We start from the raw sequence: 12928 nt of genomic DNA, 5'->3' as shown, positions 1-12928 counted from the left end.
ATACCAGGAAGCAGCTAAATGGAACACAGCCATCATTAATTTTATCGATTACATCTTTGTTTTTCTGATGGGAACGTGAGTGTTCCATGAAAAAAGCCCATTAAATATATGAAGCCAGCTGTATTTATGTGTTAATATGTTGTTGTTTTTATTGGTGATAGTACCTTAACATGTTAAGATGTTTAGGTAAACATTGTACTACATCAATACATACAGATAGCATCCGTAATAGACAATTCAAAGTGTGCTCATGTTTTCTACATAACTTTTAGCACAGTGTGAATAAATATTTAGCCATTTTTAAAAATAGAGTCACGGAAATGAAGACGATGTACAAACTTACGCAGGAACAGGCCTCATCTGTGTGAAGGTTAGCAGCTGTATTTTGTTCTTTTCTCCCAGGTTAGAGTTAGTAGACTGTTATGAAGTAAAACAAACAAACACATTTTCAGCTGCTCATCATCTGTACTGTTCCAGGATGCATGAAATGGAGGAAAAATACGGCAACAATGGAGCAGAAACGAAATGGAAATATCTAAAAATAAGCACTTTTACATGTTCCTGTGTAAAGACTAGATGCCCCCTCAACTGGACATTTCCAATGTGCAGTGACTCACCAAATACACAGACAATGCTGCTGATAGCACCCACTGCTCATTTATATTAGGCTATTTATATCTCCAGCTAACTGTTCCAATCAAAGCACAACATAGCTCCAAGTAAAAGAAAAGTGCACTGAGGAGGACCCTGAGGGAGATGAAAGAGCAGAAGGGAAGGGATTAGCTTGTGACATGGGGCTGAGCGTTGCGTTTGGGAGGTAATGAGCCTCCAGCTTTAGTCCTGATGTGTCCCAACAGATCCTCCCAGCACAGGGAAGGTTCAGCTGGCCAACTTGGGGTGCAAGGCCACAGAGAGGAATGGGGGGTGAGATTTCCTATCACATCAAGTAGCTTGGGAAATGAGAGATAATTCACCGCATATGGATGGACACTTGGGGACAGGAACAGTGGAGCAGTGGCTGGTTTTCCCCAGGAGGCCAGTCGGTTTTCCATTGCTCTGTTACCGGCACAGAGGAGTTTTTCCTAATCCCTCCTTCCCCTGTTCTGAGTTTCCCCACAGCTTCGGCTATTTTAAGCTTGTTTTAACATCCAGCAGTTTCACTTAGTCTCCAAACTTGACAGTTTTCCCATCTGTAGCTGTGAGAGGCTTGTTCCGTCCAAGTACTGCTGCAAGACATTTCTGATAAGCCGTCCATTACTGTAAATATCACACATAACTTGTTTCCGGCCAAAATAGTGGGAATAGCAGTTTTTTGAATCAGTCTGAAACATTTGTATTAACGTGGATCACGACTACTTGTAGGTGACAGTTGCTGCTCGGACTGATGAACCAACAAATGATCGTCTCTGCAGTTCCCCTCAGCTTCACAGATCATGTTTTAGCACATTGTTTTGGTTCAGTATCTTGATTTTAGGTCTTTTAGATTTAAGTGACGCCCTTCACACAGGTGATCCTCTTACTTGGGGAGACTTGGGTAGGCATCAAAAGCTCGGCTCTTTGGGTCATGGTTAGGGTTAGCTTGTTATGCAAAAGACACAAAATAACTTTTTTTTTTTTGTCAACTCTGGATAACTCTTCATTGTCAACCACTCAGATAAATTGTAGCGTCCCTCAAGGCTCAGTCATTGGCCCACTTCTGTTTTCCTCTTGGCCAGGTTATTCAAAATCATGATGTGTTTGTCATTTTTTAAACTCCTTAAACTTAAACTCCTTAAACTGCTTTAAAATGATAATATCATTCTTCTTACCACCTGATCAATTTGAAATGGCTGCAACAGCTCAGCTCCTCTTTGTTTTTGTCCAGCGTTCATTAGGCAGAGGTCGACTGAAGGTTACATAAGGAAAACAAGAGAGCCTACGTTTCTGTTCCAGTATTAGACAGTTCACCGTCCTGATGTGATGCATATTTAATCAGTTGGGGCATCTCCATCTCTTGTGGGTTTGAGAGACTTTAGGCACAAAATCCAATTTGTATTTGTAATGATACGGATCTCCTCCGAGTCTGAGGAAGATGTCTTTGTGAGAGACCTGTTCATTTGTCGTATCTCCATACATTACAGAAGTGTGGAGATTAGGCACAGACGCATATACAGTGCTCATTTCCATTTTGATTGCAATATGTTTGATTACATTTCACTGGGAGGCGAACACCTTTTTATCATGTTTAATACCGCTGATTGCATTCAGAGCATACAGGCTTTCATTTGAATATCTGTGCAATAAAAGCTCCCACCAATGACGGTAGCAGAGCATGTGGGATGTCTGCTTCCTGTTAATATTTTACCGAAGGAAAATTAAATCTTAAAGCTTAAAAACATGAACACTCTCCCTTTGAACTGACCTCAAGACATGCTGCAATAAATGGCCAGCAGAGTGTGGGAATAAACTTGCTCTTAGTTGTTTCAGCAGCTCCAGCTCTTTCAGTAAATTATGTTTGACTAATATAAATTGCCTGCAATTACTGGCTGTTGAGAAAGGTCAGGGGCTGTTAGGGTTTTCCATTTGCACAATAAATTGATTCACTGACAGGAATGGTGCCGCATTACAGTGGCACAACTCACCAGTGCGTTATGTTGCATCACTGTGACTGATGTACACCAGCTGGCCGCTCTTACCGTAACCTCACTTTAACAGATCTGGCAGAAACTTTGACATTCACTGTGGACTTTTAACAAATGCTGTTTGTCTCTGCGCATCATGAATGAAAACACTGAAAAATAAACTCTTTGCATGACCCAGCCGCCTTCGACTTTAGATCTGGGTTGAGTTTGACCTGTGATTCCAGGAGGCTGCAAGGCTGTGTTGTTTCACATAACACTGTCACTGACAGCGTGAGATGTGCTGTTAATCCTGTTTGCTCCAGCTCTGCTCCAGCAGTGCTGGAATGGAAGTACTTTTATTCAAGTACTGTACTTGACTGCAAATTTGAGGTACTTTGTACTTCCACTATATTATACTTTTTACTGCACTACATTTTTTTTTATCAGCTTGTAGTTACTAGTTACAAGACATTTGATGATTTCATAAATTTTATAGATTAAATTAACAAAGGCTATACACAGCAGTTACAGTTAGCTTAGCATCAATGAGCTATAATGGTCAAATGCTACTGAAACACTGAAGCAATCAGTAATAATAATCCAATAATATAGTACATAAAGTAACACTCGAAGTACAGAAGCCATTTTCCTGCATCATAAGAATCTGAATATTTCATCCACCACTGAGCTGCAGACTTAAAACAAAAGCAGATTCTTGACTTATTTACATTCTCATGACAGCCACTAAATAAAGAGGTTTCTGTGTGCAGCAGAAGACACATGAGAATTGTTCAGATGTTTAGATAGAAAGACCTAAGAGAAAACGGGTCAGTTCTGTCTTTCCATTATTCAGTCAATACAGTAATTTGATGTTCTGAACAGGAAAAACAGTTTAAACTGCTTGTCCCATGAAATGGACATTTGACAGAGTATGTGCGTCACTCCTGCTATTTATAGCTTTTCAGAGACTGTAATCACTCTTAAATTTCAGACTATCAAGACAGGAAGCTGGAAATCAACAATTTGATTCAAGAAGCAGCTGGAATAAATGCACATTAAAGCAAACCAGACTCCACAACAGTGCACGGTGAAAACGCTGCCCTCGTCCTCTGCGTGCGGCTTCAGAAGTGCTCAGTGGTAGAGCAGCTGCACGGTCGATTATTACCGATTGACAAATTGTTATTCATGCCTCACCTGACTAGATTTCTTCTTAGAGACATGAGGGATTAGGTGTTCACACAAACAAACAAAATCAAACAAAATCAGTTTATAAGTGAGGTGTTTTGTTAAAATATATGCTTAGAATCATCAGATTTGTTCCTCTTCATTTTCATTTATTCAACAAGCTCTAAGACACCCACAAACACAAATAAGCTTAGTTAAAAACAGAAATAAATAATAATGAGAAGATCTAATAATTTCATAGTGGACAATACAGCCCCACTTGCCTCCCCTCCCTTATATCTACAATTATGGATATTCAGTATTAATAAAACACATTTATTTGTTTAGCAGAAGTCACCTACTCTACAACAATCCATCCCAGAAAACTTATATAACATGACAATAGAAACATTACTGAATAATAAACACAGAATGCAGTATTTATTGCATAATCAACTATCATCAGAAATCCTGTATTGTGTTGTGTAGAATGATAAATTTAAAGCTGCTTAAAGTATGAGGCTGGTCATGTATATTTATTTCATTTTGGATGAATCCCAAGACCATGACTTCCTAATGAAGAGCTAAAATGTTTCAAAATAATAAGTCATGGTTCACTAATAAGTAAACAGCTGGACACTCAAATTTTGTAGTTTTTATCAGTTTTTATTCAAATAGTCCAGTTTTGTTGGACTATGTACAGCAAAACGCAAAATAAAACTTTATTGATCCCACGCCAGCAAAATAAGTTGTTACAGACCGCAATAATAAAAAAGGGCACAAATAAAATCAATATATGTATATTTTTGTACATTACATACAAAAAGAGCCTTGAGAGGGATGGCTCCATTTCTCAGTGGAAAATTTTGAATTGCACATGAGTAAGATATGGATGGTAAAATATCGTGTTTTTGTCGATTTGCATGTTCAAAACTATATAGCACAGTAAAAAAATACATAATTTTTGTACAGATGTAACGGATATTGGGAAATGATAACATAAATAAAGAAGTAGTGTGTGTGTGATCCTACATAAACTCCAGTGTCCGTGTTCATTACAGTCCAGAAACATGTCAGCCAGTGCAGCTGTGAGGCTCAATGCCAGTGAAGGTCTGTAGCACAGACAAACCACACAGATCAATTTTTGGTTCAAGTCATTTTGTGGGATTTATTGTCAATAAGAATTACATGAGATTTCACCAGAATTATCATTTCATTCATCCAACTCAATCCATCAACCTGCAGGACAAAACACATTATGTGTGATTATCGCTTTAATATATTCCACGCAGACACGTGTGAGTGATGGAGGCACTGAGCAAAATGTGCTCTACCGCTGGAGAGCACCATGAAAGAGAGGATCACAAAGGGTTCGCATCAGGGATCAGGACAGAAGGTGCTGATGAAAGCATCATGTGGACTCTGTGTGGCACTAAATACACTGTACATGTTATTCTGGGCAGCTCAGGTGAGACCAATCACAGCACATGAGGAAGAACAGTAAATGAGAAAAAGAAACAGAGGAAACAAAGGAGATGACACACAAAATCAGCTTTTCCATCATCACCTTTATTTCTTTTTACCACATACTTCCCTCTCTTTATTACCCAGCAACCCGTTTCTATGGTAACAAAAACGGCTTATATGTGTCTTCCCACTTTGGCAGAGCTGCGCTCCACGTCGGATGATTTCATGTTACCTGTTGCTGAATATTCAACAGCATTGATGAGGAATACTGTATTTTCTATTCAAAAAAGAATCAGAAGCTGGTCTGGAGCTTTCTACCTTACCACGTGATCTTCATCAACATGGAGTTTGCACAGCTGCCAATGAATTACAGATGTTCAAATTTTCATTTATTCTGAGCACCCTGAGGACTTCTTGTCCATGTTGGCTTAAAATTTGAGATTTAAAGTTCCCTCTCGATCTTAAAAGCAATCTTTTTGCCCTTTAGTTTGTTTTTTAAATTAATTCTCAGAGTAAGTAGTCATCATATAAAAGATGTTTATTCATTTCATATTTGGAATAAAGAAGAATGGCGTTATAGAGCACCCACAGTCCTCCATCTCCTGACACGTGACTGCAGCATAAACTGCAAATTAGCAGTAAAACAATTACATGATGAAAGTGTCCCAACCATTCATTCCTCTCAGACTCACTCATCCCACGCTCATCATCTACAAGCGCTGACACATCTCCGTCTTGGCACAAGCATTTGCATGATTGCACTCCTCAGACTCAACACAGATCAGGGTTCAATAATGGATTATAAATAGAAATAATGACCATCTTTTCACTGTGTTAAAATGATCATTTTGAGAATGTATTTATCTGACTTTTATTCGGGCAGGTGATGTCATCGAGACAGGGGGTCTCAACAGTAGCAACAAGCATTTCAGACAGTGAAAGAGCAACAGGCACTCGGACATTAAGGCGCAGCAGCCTTCGCATTTGAAAGCTCCAAGCTTTGGTGTAACAATTGCTGCAGTCTTGAGAGGAGAGTAGCAAGCCCACACACACAGACACAGACACAGATGCAGACACACATGCACACAGTCCACCTACGCCAGCTCTGTTCACTGTGAATGTGGCCTCTGCCATCATTCATGAACTGAAGCTTGAGTGGGATGAGACCTACTGTCCTTGTGTGGGCAAACGTGCTCTGAAATATTCTCGACAAAACGCAGGAGAGTAGGGGATAGAAGGAGAGAGGAAGAAAAGAAAAGGTTGAGGAGGACGAGTAGGACACTCAGTTTTTCCATGAAGGTCTTATGACCTTCTGCTCAGATGTGAAGTGCGCAGGCCTGACTGATCCCAGACTCTCAAAAGAGTCAGACTTTTAGCAGTTTTAATCAAAATCACAATCTCACTCATTCACATTTAGACACTGTACACTGTTTGATCTGCCACTCTGTGTCCACACACAGTCTGTCTCCACGTGCCTCTTAATGACATGTTTGTGCTGCAAGTCAGATTTTAAGCCTTCCAGATCAAGCGCTGAACTTACTGAACTCACATATTTTGAGCTTCTTCCGCTTTTGCCCCCCCTAAGTACACATACTTCTTAGCATATGCTAGTTTCTACACTACATCCCACAGCTGCTATGCAAAGGAATTTGTGTACATGTGTGGTACTGAATACACAAAAACAAATTACATCTCCATCATCTGATCCACACAACGGAAAATTAGAATAGCCCAGAAAACTCCTCCCATGAAAAGACAGAAACAAGAGAATAATAACAAGGATAATATGCCTCATTAAGCCCAGTCTAGGCCAATAAAGATTGTTGTTGGTCATTCAATGGCCCCTTTCAGAGATACATATCATACATATCACATTATTGGACTATTATTCCTGATGCTTTAACATGTTAACTGTATTTTAATGGTACAGCTGGTGGAGATAAAGCACGTTTTAGCTACTTTATATACTGTACACGCAGATTCTAAATGCAGGTAAAGATGAAACTAGTCTGCTTAGTAGTCTTTTAAGCACCAAAAATACCATTGCATTGAACATTGAAAGCCATCATATTACTTCGTTTGGACAGAAGATCAGGATGTTGTGATCAGCTGACATGACCACATTTAATGAAAATCAGTGTCAGGTTGTCCAGGACAGGACTGCAAAGATGTAAAAACACCTACATGCTGGAGTCATTGACATGAGGATTTCTTTTTGCAGCTTGTTTTTGAGTTTGGATCTGCAGATATAGCTGCTGGTATGTACGTGGGGTATTTATTACAGATGCTTATGTGATACGTTGTGGTGCTGTACAGTACATTTTAATAGATAGAACTTGTCCAGTGGTTTGTTTTGCTGCCTTTCATCCATTACTGGCGGGTACAAAGAATGGATGGATGGTCACAACTTGAGCCTATCCCAGCATGCACTGGATAAGAGGGGAGATACGTCCACAACACAAGTCTACAATAAAGGCCCTGAAATGACAAATTAAGTAAATACGCAACCATGCAACTATGTCCATCCTTTCTTTTCCAGCCACACAAACAGAACAACAACGTCAACAAAAAATGTCCATTCACTTAAGCTGCACAGTCACACATAATACGTACTGCACTTCAAATGAAGCATACTGCTTTGTACTCCCCCTACATTCATCTGTATTTCCTCTTTGTCTGAGGTGATCTGACCTACATCTGCTCTTCTTTTCTTATGTTGTGTTATGACAAAAAAAACAAGCTCTCTGATAATGCTGTCTGTGCTTTTGACCTCTTGAATAAGAAGTTACTCCCATGACAAGGCCGCAAAGCGTGAGGGACTGAGGCTCTCTCTGAAAGAGCTGGGGGTGAGCGCTTATATGCCCTGGATGAAAAAAGTCAAACAAAATACAGTAAAGCCTGACCTACTTTAATCGAATAAAGCCGCAGATTCTTTCTATTTTTACGGCTCTCATGTAACAATGGTTCTTGTCACGTGACCGCTGTAATAACGCCAATCATCATTTCACAATAGTTGACATGCTTATCTGTCATCAGAAGAGAGCTCCATAAACACTAAGTGGATGGAAAGAATCTGAGGGCAAGAATCATCAAGCCGTTAACTCAGCAGCTGTTAGGCGGTTTGTTTCTGGAAGGGATGCGGGCTGACCAGCACTGTAGGCCTACTCATTACCGTTTTTACTCAACGGTGCTTTCCAACATCGGCCGAGGGCTCGGCACACATGTGACCCATTGAACAGTGACTGGAAAGCTTTGCAAGTGGTGCTGTCAACACCAGGACCTAAATAAAGCTAAAGATAGGGTGATGTGGCTTCAGCCCAGGTTTCTGGTCAGCCAAAGGCTTTTTATAGAAACACTCTGATTTATAAAAGGCTAACAGGGTCTATTTTTGACCCAGTGGGGTAGGGGGATAGGGATCTTGGAAACTTGTGATGCTTCTGGGTGCATGACTGACCCCTCTGACTTGAACGTGTCGGCGGTGGTTGGTTGTGGGAGTTGTAGCAGATAGCATATGCTGGATGGATCAAACCGGCCAAAGGCCTGTGATGTTTTTGGAGACAATCCAGAGAGACAGACAGACAGATGATCACATGGGTCTATCCCAGTCAGACCCATTAAGTTATCAGATCACTCTTTAGCTGCTCTGTCTGAGGATGGAATTTAAATAAAGCTTTTATCCACTCTGCTTCAGTGCAGTTGAAATCAAATGTACGATTTGTTCTGAGTTTCAAGGATGAAGTAGTCTACACTATTAACCTGAATTCATTCATCAGTGCCATCTATTATATTTCACCATATTTCAAAAAGAATGCAAAACTAAGATGGCAAATCTGGTAAATATCAGCTGCCATGTTATTGTGAGCATATTATCATGCTAACATTAGCATTTGGCTCGAAGCATTGCTGGCCCTGAGCTGCTAACGAGGCTGTACACTGTTTGTCTTGTTAGTGCTTCAAAAGTCACTTAGGTCACATTTACTTGTACAAATGTTGTCTAATGAGCAACAGTCATTCAAATCAAATGGAAGAATTCTTCAGCCCCTTATAAAATGAGATCATGTGATCCTGAAGTTTGCATGGTGTGTCAGCTTGAACACCATAAAAGCATCTGCAAGGGTGCCAAGAAAGATGCCTCTAAAATATATCATGGCAATACTCCAAGAAAAATGAAAATGACACCAATAAAGAAAAAAAATCCTGTCTTCCCAGTTTTTATCTCCTGTTTATTTTAGTCCTGTTCATTATAATAATGGGCTCCTGTGACCACTGGTTTATTTCAACTCTCATCAACCTTGACTGAAATAGCTCCAAATGTAAATCCCTGACTCTTACGTCTCCTGGACTTAGTTTCGTGAATCTACTCAAGCGAAATGACGCCTATGTGACGATGATTTTAAACAGCCGTGCACGAAATAAATAGGGGTTGACTGAGCCGTGATGCAGCGCTGACTGTGTGTGTTGCTATAGACACCCAGTGCAAACAGCGGATCTTGGACTGACTGTAAGGGTCACTGAGTAAAGTCAGTCGCTTTCCCTGAAGACCATGTAGGTGTCTGTTGCCCACTCGGAATATGTCATGGCTCATTGCTGGGTAACCTCACACTGTCAAGATCAGATGCAGGGGTCAGGGTGTGACAGTCCCTGAGTATCAGCGTCTCAGTCAACATTTACTGCAGCTAACTAAGATATAAGCCCCAAAATCAAACACCAAGGCTGGAGGACGCTTGCTATATCTTCTGTCAAGTAGTCCATAGATCAAAGCTCTCATGGTATATGAGTTGACAGCCAAGTGTAGAATTACAGATCATGACCTCTCTGCCATGACAGTGAATCTCTGTTTTCTTTAATTATCATAACAGACCACCAACAGAGTGCCCAAGAGAGGGAACCTCATCTCCTCTCTTCTGCTGTGATTTATAATCCACTCTGCGAACCAAGGCCACTGCCTGTCAGCCTTAATGTTATCCGGTGTGCATACACACCCTGTAAAAGGTGGATATTGTTTGCCAGGTTGTTACGGTTGAACCTTAAACTCGACCCTGAACCTGGGTGAAGGCCAAACATCGCCATCCAGGGAAAGACAGGTGTGTGTGTGTGGTCGGTTTGGCTGTAATAAGGTGGACATCACGGGCTCGGTCACTTACCGTCGGCACAAGATAGATAACATGCTGCTAAATAAAGCCCCCTAATGAATACGGCAACATACACGTGTCACCAGAGGGGTCTTTAGGGCGAAGGGAGCGTCAGATATTTCTGCAGTATGGGTTTATTTTCCGACAAGGTGATGGCGATGGATCACTGGCTCATAGACAAGTAGGGGAGATACGAGCCGGCCAAACATTTGTGTTGTGGTACATGTGCTGCTTGTATCCATGGCAACTGCACCATGGCCGTGTCCTCTGATTGCCAGATAGAGTCGCTGTCCTTGACAGTGCTGAGGAGCTTAAAATGATTTAGGAGTGTTTTCGGCTTTATGGCGGAAATAGAAGGAGTGACTCTGTCTGTGTAGACTGTGGCGTCATAAAAACGGTGAGATTAGGAGGTTAGATACGATAGTTTGGCTCAGATAAAGTAGTGATTGTGGTTCAGTGGCACACGTGGTTTGAGCCTTTGTAGCTTTGGGACTGTCAGACGTATCAGGGTTCGTTCAAACTGAGGTCATTTATCGGTTATTATGTGAGCATGACATCAAATGCTTAGACTTCACTTCGAGGGGCTCTACAGCATTTTAGTATTAGAGGTTGGAAGATTCAAAAGAGACGAATTAAAAACACAATGGGCAGAGTCAAAGCAGCAGAGGTCAGCATGTTTTGATTTATAGTCTTTTATGTCGGCCAAGCTCCAAAAAGACTGGATTCTACATAATGCAGATCAACAGCATTTATATTTGTCTCTTTTTATCTGGTACATATCAACATCTTTCAAACTTCATGTCCACAGTGGTGGAATGTAACTATGTACATTTACTAAAGTAATGTTTTTTAAATGAAAATTTGAGGTATTTGTACTTTCAATTAAGTATTTAAGTTTAAGCTACTTTATAACATACTTCTAATATTTTGAGGATGTGCAGTTTTCCCCTCTGTCCCCTGTCTGTCTGTCCCCTGTCTGTCTGTCCCCTGCTGTCTGTCCCCTGTCTGTCTGTCTCCTGTCTGTCTGTCTACTGTCTGTCTGTCCCCTGTCTGTCTGTCTCCTGTCTGTTGTGTGTCTGTGCTCCTGCAGTGCGTGTCCTGCAGGTCTGTTCCAGCCTCTTCCTCTCCTGAGCACACCTGCTCCTAATCATGCAATCAAACTCACCTGCCGCCACAGTATTTAAAGACCGTCTCTTCACCCAGTATTTGTCAAATTGTCTGTTCATCCATGTGGTAAAGAGTGAGGCTCCTGCATCAAACATTGAGTATTTTTGCTTTGTTTTTTCTTGTCTTCTTCACTGACTGTTTTTGTGTCCAGGTGCCTTACCTGTTTGCTCCAGTCCACATCTGTTTGTTTTAATCTGGATTTGTTCACTCTCATTCATCTCGTCAGCCCTTTGTGTGTAAATCTTTAAGATTTGTCTGTCACACGTTCCTGAACTCTTCATTAAGCCGTTGCCCCCCTTTTTTTTACTCTACTCTTGTCTCCATGTCTGAGTTCAACACTTGGGTCCAGTTCCTCTCTGTGAAAATCTAACAAATCTACCACATCTCAGAAGAAACACTCCACTTTTTATCCCTTTACATTTATCTAACAGCTATGTTTGCTGAATAAGTCATCAAATACAAAACCTACACTCTGCTGAGCTTAAAAAAATACAACACATTACAACAAACACATTACAATAGGTTAATCTTCTCAGCAGTATATAAATGAAACATTAGCTCCATTAAAATGTGGCTTGCTCTCTAATGATAATCCAATGATCCATGTGTGGCTAATGATATAACAGTGACAGGACATAAAGGACATTCAGCCTTTCTCTCCACAAACTAAGTTCATTGTTCTGTCTGACCAGCAACTTTTTCTGATTCCCAATCATCCCGCAGGTTTGTATTTCACAAGTCGCTCAGATGTTGCTGCGTCTGGAAAAAAAATCACTACAACAAGCAAGTAGATATCCAGATACTAAAAATACACATGACTGACTCTATTTCTGAGGCCTGACTGTAATATCTTATTACATGGCACATCGATTGTGGCTGAGGATGATGTGCCCGCTCAGGTATTCTCTGTCTCAATAAAGCTCCCAGAGGCTATTTTGGAGAGATTATTTGAGAATATGTGTTAAATATACTTCACACACACCCACTTTCATTCTTTATTCATTAACCTGCAAACTGAATTTTTCCACAGCCATCAGCAGTTACGTGAAAATGAAACCAGATGGGGTAATGCAACCTCTTGAGTCACAGTGGCAAGGGGGATGGACAAAGACAAGGTCAAGTGTTACTGATAGCAAAAATAGAAAATATGTCCTTGGATTAAAAATATGCTTCTGCTGTAGTCAGTCATTAGTTAATTTCCACATGAAGCCATTCCTCTGTATCCAGGATGTTTTCCAGTTGTACCAGGTTTATTTTTACTTTTTAAATTGAATCTTGTGTCTGGTAAAAGGCAGAGTTCTTGCTGAATGTGATACAAAAGAAAGCAGATGCTGCCATCTACAGGAAGACCTGCACATAAAAGTGTCATCTGACTCTTCAAATCGAATATGTTTGAGC

The sequence above is a fragment of the Chaetodon auriga genome, chromosome 1 (assembly GCF_051107435.1).
Source record: "Chaetodon auriga isolate fChaAug3 chromosome 1, fChaAug3.hap1, whole genome shotgun sequence".
Taxonomy (NCBI): Eukaryota; Metazoa; Chordata; class Actinopteri; order Chaetodontiformes; family Chaetodontidae; genus Chaetodon; species Chaetodon auriga.
This window is presented reverse-complemented; position numbering follows the sequence as displayed.